The following is an 8,934-nucleotide window of genomic DNA, read 5'->3' as shown; positions in this document are numbered from 1 at the left end:
GACCTTACCATCACCTGTGCCATGCCTATTCCATCACCTGTGCCATGCCTGTACCATCTGTTCCATGCCTATTCCATCACCTGCGCCATGCCTGTACCATCTGTGCCATGCCTATTCCACCACCTGTGCCATGACCTTACCATCACCTGTGCCATGCCTATTCCATCACCTGTGCCATGCCTGTACCATCTGTTCCATGCCTATTCCATCACCTGCGCCATGCCTGTACCATCTGTGCCATGCCTATTCCACCACCTGTGCCATGCCTGTACCATCTGTGCCATGCCTATTCCATCACCTGTGCCATGCCTATACCATCTGTGCCATGCCTATTCCACCACCTGCGCCATGCCTGTGCCATGCCTATTCCACCACCTGCGCCATGCCTGTACCATCTGTGCCATGCCTATTCCACCACCTGTGCCATGCCTGTACCATCTGTGCCATGCCTATTCCATCACCTGTGCCATGCCTATACCATCTGTGCCATGCCTATTCCATCACCTGTGCCATGCCTGTACCATCTGTGCCCTGCCTGTACCATCACCTGTGCCATGCCTGTACCATCACCTGTGCCATGCCTGTACCATCTGTGCCATGCCTATTCCATCACCTGTGCCATGCCTATACCATCTGTGCCATGCCTATTCCATCACCTGTGCCATGCCTGTACCATCACCTGTGCAATGCCTGTACCATCACCTGTGCAATGCCTATTTCATCACCTGTGCCATGCCTGTACCATCACCTGTGCCATGCCTGTACCATCTGTGCCATGCCTATTCCATCACCTGTGCCATGCCTATACCATCTGTGCCATGCCTATTCCATCACCTGTGCCATGCCTGTACCATCACCTGTGCAATGCCTATTCCATCACCTGCGCCATGCCTATACCATCACCTGTGCCATGCCTATACCATCACCTGTGCCATGCCTGTACCATCACCTGTGCCATGCCTGTACCATCTGTGCCATGCCTATTCCATCACCTGTGCCATGCCTATACCATCTGTGCCATGCCTATTCCATCACCTGTGCCATGCCTGTACCATCACCTGTGCAATGCCTGTACCATCACCTGTGCAATGCCTATTTCATCACCTGTGCCATGCCTGTACCATCACCTGTGCCATGCCTGTACCATCTGTGCCATGCCTATTCCATCACCTGTGCCATGCCTATACCATCTGTGCCATGCCTATTCCATCACCTGTGCCATGCCTGTACCATCACCTGTGCAATGCCTATTCCATCACCTGCGCCATGCCTATACCATCACCTGTGCCATGCCTATACCATCACCTGTGCCATGCCTATACCATCACCTGTGCCATGCCTATTCTACCACCTGTTCAATGCCTATACCATCTGTGCCATGCCTATTCCATCACCTGTGCCATGCCTGTACCATCTGTGCCATGCCTATACCATCACATGTGCCATGCCTGTACCATGACCTCAAAGTCATGCAATTTTTTTACCTCGTTTTTTGCCGCGAAGCAATACCTATTACATTTTTGTTTTTGCGCCCCCCCAAAAATTTTGAGCACCAGCCGCCACTAGCCAGGAGTCTTTTTGGGAAAGATGCAACAAGTCTTTCACACCTGGATTTGGGGATCCTCTGCCATTCCTTCTTGCAGATCCTCTCCAGTTCTGTCAGGTTGGATGGTAAACATTGGTGGACAGCCATTTTTAGGTCTCTCCAGAGATGCTCAATTGGGTTTAAGTCAGAGCTCTGGCTGGGCCATTCAGGAACAGTCACGGAGTTGTTGTGAAGCCACTCCTTCGTTATTTTAGCTGTGTGCTTAGGGTCATTGTCTTGTTGGAAGGTAAACCTTCGGCCCAGTCTGAGGTCCAGAGCACTCTGGAGAAGGTTTTTGTCCAGGATATCCCTGTACTTGGCCGCATTCATCTTTCCCTTGATTGCAACCAGTCGTCCTGTCCCTGCAGCTGAAAAACACCCCCACAGCATGATGCTGCCACCACCATGCTTCACTGTTGGGACTGTATTGGACAGGTGATGAGCAGTGCCTGGTTTTCTCCACACATACCGCTTAGAATTAAGGCCAAAAAGTTCTATTTTGGTCTCATCAGACCAGAGAATCTTATTTCTCACCATCTTGGAGTCCTTCAGGTGTTTTTTAGCAAACTCCATGCAGGCTTTCATGTGTCTTACACTGAGGAGAGGCTTCCGTCGGGCCACTCTGCCATAAAGCCTGGTGGAGGGCTGCAGTGATGGTTGACTTTCTACAACTTTCTCCCATCTCCTGACTGCATCTCTGGAGCTCAGCCACAGTGATCTTTGGGTTCTTCTTTACCTCTCTCACCAAGGCTCTTCTCCCCCGATAGCTCAGTTTGGCCGGACGGCCAGCTCTAGGAAGGGTTCTGGTCGTCCCAAACGTCTTCCATTTGAGGATTATGGAGGCCACTGTGCTCTTAGGAACCTTAAGTGCAGCAGAAATCTTTTTGTAACCTTGGCCAGATCTGTGCCTTGCCACAATTCTGTCTCTGAGCTCTTCAGGGAGTTCCTTTGACCTCATGATTCTCATTTGCTCTGACATGCATTGTGATCTGGAAGGTCTTATATAGACAGGTGTGTGGCTTTCCTAATCAAGTCCAATCAGTATAATCAAACACAGCTGGACTCAAGTGAAGGTGTAGAACCATCTCAAGGATGATCAGAAGAAATGGAAAGCACCTGAGTTAAATATATGAGTGTCACAGCAAAGGGTCTGAATACTTAGGACCATGTGATATTTCAGTTTTTCTTTTTTAATAAATCTGCAACAATGTCAACAATTCTGTGTTTTTCTGTCAGTATGGGGAGCTGTGTGTACATTCATGAGGAAGAAGAATGAACCTAAATGATTTTAGCAAATGGCTGCAATATAACAAAGAGTGAAAAATTTAAGGGGGTCTGCATACTTTCCGTACCCACTGTATATATATATATATACATACCCGATGTTTAATGATCTTTGATTAAAGAAGAATTGGTTAGAGAAAATTCTAGAAACTGTGAATTCATAGTACAAAGGTTAAGGCTCTTAATATATGCAATTTATACAGATCATTTTTATCGCTTGAATTATTTTTCCCATTATAGGCGTGAGTGGGGCCTCATGTCCAAGTTTTGCCTTCGGCCTCACAAAGCCTAGAGCCGCCTCTGTTTGGGACATCCTGTATATTTGTAAAAAAAAGATATAATACTGCGCTAAATAAACAAACCCTATATCAACAGAGAAAGGCAGCTTGCACCAATCCTGAAATGTGGATATGAATAAGCTTAAAATAACAAAAAAGTTGTAAGTTGGGAATCCAGAAGCCACCACCAGCAAACACCAGGTGTCCAAGCCTCTTACCGGATCTGACAGACCCCCATTACAGAGATCAGTCAAGCATGCCCAATAAACAATCACTCATCCCAGATCCAAACATCTTCCAAGTCAAGCAGCCCAGTCTCAGTGAATGAAAGACCTCAGATCAGAGATATAAAGGGAGACTCCTCATGGTATAGTACATCAGACTAAGGTTTTATTGAAAGTAAAATTGGCCACTTACACATTATCCAGTAAAACACAGCATGGAACGATATGTATGCAGATCAGTAGCTCTGGACTCCAAAAAGATGGCCGCCGGATCCTCCTCAGCAACAAGCACCACGCCAGCCAAGCTCCACCTACATGTTTCATTTTACACAAACGCCCCCCTGATGCCCCCATTTTTATTTATTTTTACTAGTAATGACGGCGATCTGCGATTTTTAGCGGGACTGCGACATTGCGGCGGACAGATCGGACCCCTAACTGACATTTTTGACACTTTTGGGGGGGGGGGGGGGACCAGTGACATTACTACAGTAATCAGTCCTATAAATATGCACTGTCACTGTACTAATGATACTGGCAGGGAAGGGGTTAACACCAGGTATATGGACGAAATGGACTAGATGGCAGCACTCCAAAAATGAGTCCTTTATTGTGTCTAGTGCCTTGCTTGGGTTAACACCAGGGGCAGTCAAAGGGTTAAGTGTGAGCCTAGGGGAGTGTTTTCTAACTGTGTGGGGGAGGGGGGGGGGTTGTGAAATGACCACAGAGACCTGTGATCCTATATAGAAGGATCACAGGAACAACAGCAGACCATCGTTCTCTCTTAGCGGGGAGCGATCGCAGGTGCCGCAATTACCGCCGCTGACCCCGTGGATCGGCATCCCTGCTGTCTAGTGGGGGCGGGAGCACGCCGCCGGCACCACTCCCGCGAACTGATGTACCCATACGTTGTTTTGCGCAGCCGAGTCAGCCAGCCAAAGTATATGTGTGGCGGGCGGTTAGCAAGCGGTTAAATACCAGCAAAAGAAAGCTCTATTTGTGTGAAAAAAACAAAAACAATAAAAATGTCATACGGGTACAGTGTTACGTGACCGCGTCATTGTTATTCAAAGTGTGACAGCACTTAGAAGCTGAAAAATGGCCTGGGCATGAAGGGGATTAAAGTGGGCAATATGCAAGAGGGTTAAAGTGGATCAGTACACATAAACACTGGTTAGGCACACAGTTAACCCTTCTATCCCCCAAGAAGTTTAGCCCCTTCCTAGCCAGTGTCATCAGTACAGTGACTGTGCATCACTGTAATAGTGTCAATGGTTCCTGAAAGGTGTCAATTCGTATCAGATTGTCCTCCGCAATATCGCAGTCCCATTGTAAGTCGCTGATCGCCACCATTACTAGTATAAAAAAAAATAAAAAATCTCACTATATTACCAAAAGTATTGGGACGCCTGCCTTTACACACACATGAACTTTAATGGCATCCCAGTCTTAGTCTGTAGGGTTCAATACTGAGTTGGCCAACCCTTTGCAACAAACCTTGTGGACGGCCTTCCCAGAAGAGTTGAAGCTGTTATAGCTGCAAAGGGTGGGCCAACTCAATATTGAACCCTACAGACTAAGACTGGGATGCCATTAAAGTGATGGCTACAGCGCGGCCAGGTAGTTCTGGGTGGCCGGATTGAGGTAAAGAGCCATTTAACGGCTCTTTACCACGTGTTCAGCTGTGTCCAATCACAGCTGATCAGAGATGTAAACAGAAGCCAGTTATCAGCAAATAGCCAATATTTGGCTTGTGTAAAAGGGACATATACACTGATAATCAGTGCAGTCCCAACAGTGCCCACCAGTGTTGTCAATCGGTGCCAATCAGTGCCTCCTCATTCGTGTCACCTATCAGTGCCCATCAGTGCCGCTTATCAGTGCCTTCTATCAGTGCAGCCTCACCAGTGCCCATCAGTGCCACCGATTAGTGCCTCTTCATCAGTGCCCACCAATGCCACCTCATCAGTGCCCATCAATGCCACATATTGCCTATCAGTGGAGCCTATCAGTGCCCATCAGTGCCTCCTCATCAGTGCCACCTATGAGAGCAGCCTCATCAGTGCCTCCTCATCAGTGCCTATCAGTGCAGCCTAATCAGTGCCTACTCATCAGTGTCCATCAATGTCACCTAACAGTGCAGCCTTATCAGTGCCTTCTCATCAGTGTAGCCTATCAGTGCCCATCAATGCCACCTATCAGTGCCCATTAGTGCAACCTATCAGTGCCGCCTATTAGTGCCTCTTCATAAGTGCCCACCAATGCCACCTCATCAGTGCCCATCAATGCCACATATTGCCTATCAGTGCAGCCTATCAGTGCCCATCAGTGCCTCCTCATCAGTGCCACCTATGAGAGCAGCCTCATCAGTGCCTCCTCATCAGTGCCTATCAGTGCAGCCTCATCAGTGCCTACTCATCAGTGTCCATCAATGTCACCTAACAGTGCAGCCTTATCAGTGCCTTCTCATCAGTGTAGCCTATCAGTGCCCATCAATGCCACCTATCAGTGCCCATTAGTGCAACCTATCAGTGCCGCCTATTAGTGCCTCTTCATAAGTGCCCACCAATGCCACCTCATCAGTGCCCATCAATGCCACATATTGCCTATCAGTGCAGCCTATCAGTGCCCATCAGTGCCTCCTCATCAGTGCCACCTATGAGAGCAGCCTCATCAGTGCCTCCTCATCAGTGCCTATCAGTGCAGCCTCATCAGTGCCTACTCATCAGTGTCCATCAATGTCACCTAACAGTGCAGCCTTATCAGTGCCTTCTCATCAGTGTAGCCTATCAGTGCCCATCAATGCCACCTATCAGTGCCCATTAGTGCAGCCTATCAGTGCAGCCTTATCAGTGCCTCCTCAAATTCAAAGTGTGACAGTGCCGAAAGCTGAAAATTAGCCTGGGCAGGAAGGGGGGTAAAAGTACCCAGGAGGCAAGTGGTTAAAGTAATGCAGTGCCAAATCACAAACAAAAAAAAATGGCTTGGTTATGAAAGGGGGGGGGGGGTAAATACTCTGGAGGTCAAGTGGTTAACTAACTGGAACAGATGTGTCAAACACAAGGCCCGGGGGCCAATTGTGGCCCGCCAGGCCATTTCATGTGGCCCTTGCACCTCTCCTGCAGCTGCAGCACCCCCCTCATCTCCGCCCCCGCCAAGTCTCTGAAATTAGCAGCAGAGAGGAGGACAGAACTCCTCTGCCAGATCCTGTGCATCTCAATGCATCCTTGGAGAAGCTTGTCTCTGCTCCCACACTCACTGTCTCAGCAGCACCCCCCTCATCTCCGCCCCCACCTAGTCTATGAAATTAGCAGCAGAGAGGAGGACAGAACTCCTCTGCCAGATCCTGTGCGCCTCCATGCATCCTTGGAGAAACTCGTCTCTGCTCCCACCCCACTGTCTAAGCAGTCCCATGATCTTGCGGCTCTCTTTGCGGCCACAGCACCGCCTTGTCTATGTCTCCCCTGGTCTCAGCTTTAGCAGACTCTAGCAGCTGACTCCAGCCCTCCTCTGGTCCTCCTCCAGAACCTGCACTTTCTGTTTCCCAGCTCCGCCACTAGCTTCTTCCCAGTAATAGCACAAAGCAAGATGGGTAAACTGTGCGATAAGGGGTGATGGGGGGGGGGGCTCGACTTTTGATGGTGGAGGGGACTCTTGATATCTGATGTAAGGGGGTGGTAGGGTGCTCTGAACATCTAGTCTTACAGATGCAACAATAATGCTGATGCGGCCCTCGATAAAATTGAGTCTGGCACCCCTGAACTAGCACTAAAACAGTAGGAGAGGACAGAGGGAGATACCAAATGTGACAGTACTCACCGTCACTGGGGGTGAAAGACAGATACTTAATGGTTTGGATTGCTTCACGTGGGACAGTAATATTTGTCAGCAATATCTCTCAAGAAATATGAAGATTTAATCCCACTTTACACTGTGAGACCTATAGCCTGTTGCCATGAAGTCTGACTCCTAAATAATCATAGCAATACGTAGATGTGTATTCCATGTACTTCAATGTAGGAGACGGACAGACTGGTATTGGCAGTCTTGTCCTATTGTCGATCTATTGAGGTGGAATGTGGATTGTGTTAAGTCTGCCTGTCCCATTGGTAAAGCGGAGTTCCGGCCTATTTTGCAACTTTAGTGATTCCTGGAGTGCTCGCTATGCTGATCAACAATTGGGCATTTTCAATTTTTTTTGGGCATCCCTTACCTTATTTTCAGGGTATTTTTGATTGTACTTCCTCCTTCTCCCCCCCTCTGTGGCCACGGCCACCGACATCACTTCCGCCTTTGCATTGCATCCTGGGAGCTCTTTGTCATCACTCCCAGGAGGCTAGAATCAGGAAGAACTCCCAGAACACTCCCTGGAATCAGGAAGAACTCCCAGAACACTCCCTGAAATCAGGAAGAAGGACACAGCAGATTACACTGTGGCTTCAGATGCCCACGTCTAAGATGGCCACGCCCAGACAGCATTTTTAAAAGTAAGATTTTGACTAAAATCCAATACTGTACACCTTGTAAGTATGAGAATAGCGGTTCTGTAAAGGGCGATGGGTTAGTATTATAGGGGTATTGTTAGTTAAAAAATTTTTGAGGCCGGAACGCCACTTTAAATATTAATAAGCCTACATTGTTCTCTCCAGATGGCTAGATAATTAGTTCAGGTTAATTCTGTTTCTGTATACAATTTCATCTGCATATGATAATGTAATCAGGCAACCCCTGACCTGTGTGCGGTAATATGATCAAGAGGGGGAGGTCCATGCTGTATATAAATTCTGTGTGACTGTTCAATAAAGTGTGACTCCAGTACACGCTAAGTTGCCGGCTAGCTTTGTATGGGGGCGGCTGAGAAAATCTGGTATATATGTTCATGACTGCAAGGAAGCCGTATACTGACGGAAGTCCACAAACACAGTGTGGGACGGCGGTTCCGTTAAACCAAATAACATGAGTAAACAAGTTGTGTAGTTGCCCAAAACCTTCACTAGATGGCAACATACGACTGGGACAATAATAACTTGATGCAGTTCAATATAACACATTGAAAGAAGAAATACATGTAACAGACAGAACAGAAATATTTAGACATACAGAAGCAACCACGATCGAAAATATTTATAAATTATATTTATTTCATTTATTCAGGCTTTGTTACACTTTAATATGTATTACTCTTCTATACAATTAGAATTTTCGAGATACTTGGAGAGGAAATGAGGGCTGGGTGGAGAGATGGGGGGGGGGGGGGACTGGGTGAATGGGGAGGGGGGGGGGTCTTAAATGGTAAATGGAGGAATTGCGAGAAGAATAAAACAGAGGTAGATAGACAGATAAGGATTCTTCCTTGGTGTCAGGCGGTATATAGGGTGACGGTGGAGATTTCTTTGCAGGGATTTATTCTGTATCTGGAGTTAATTAAATCTGGAAATATTATATAAAAGGAAGTCTCCACCTATAGAGCCCTATATACAAATAGTTGGAATAATTGAACCCTTCCATCTCATGCACACAATTATCTCCGCTTCTTTATATTTCCACTCCTAAAAAGATATAC

Source organism: Pelophylax lessonae, assembly GCF_965119305.1.
Source record: "Pelophylax lessonae genome assembly, chromosome: 4".
NCBI lineage: Eukaryota > Metazoa > Chordata > Amphibia > Anura > Ranidae > Pelophylax > Pelophylax lessonae.
The sequence above is the reverse complement of the archived record's forward strand: the minus strand, read 5'-3'. Positions refer to the sequence as shown.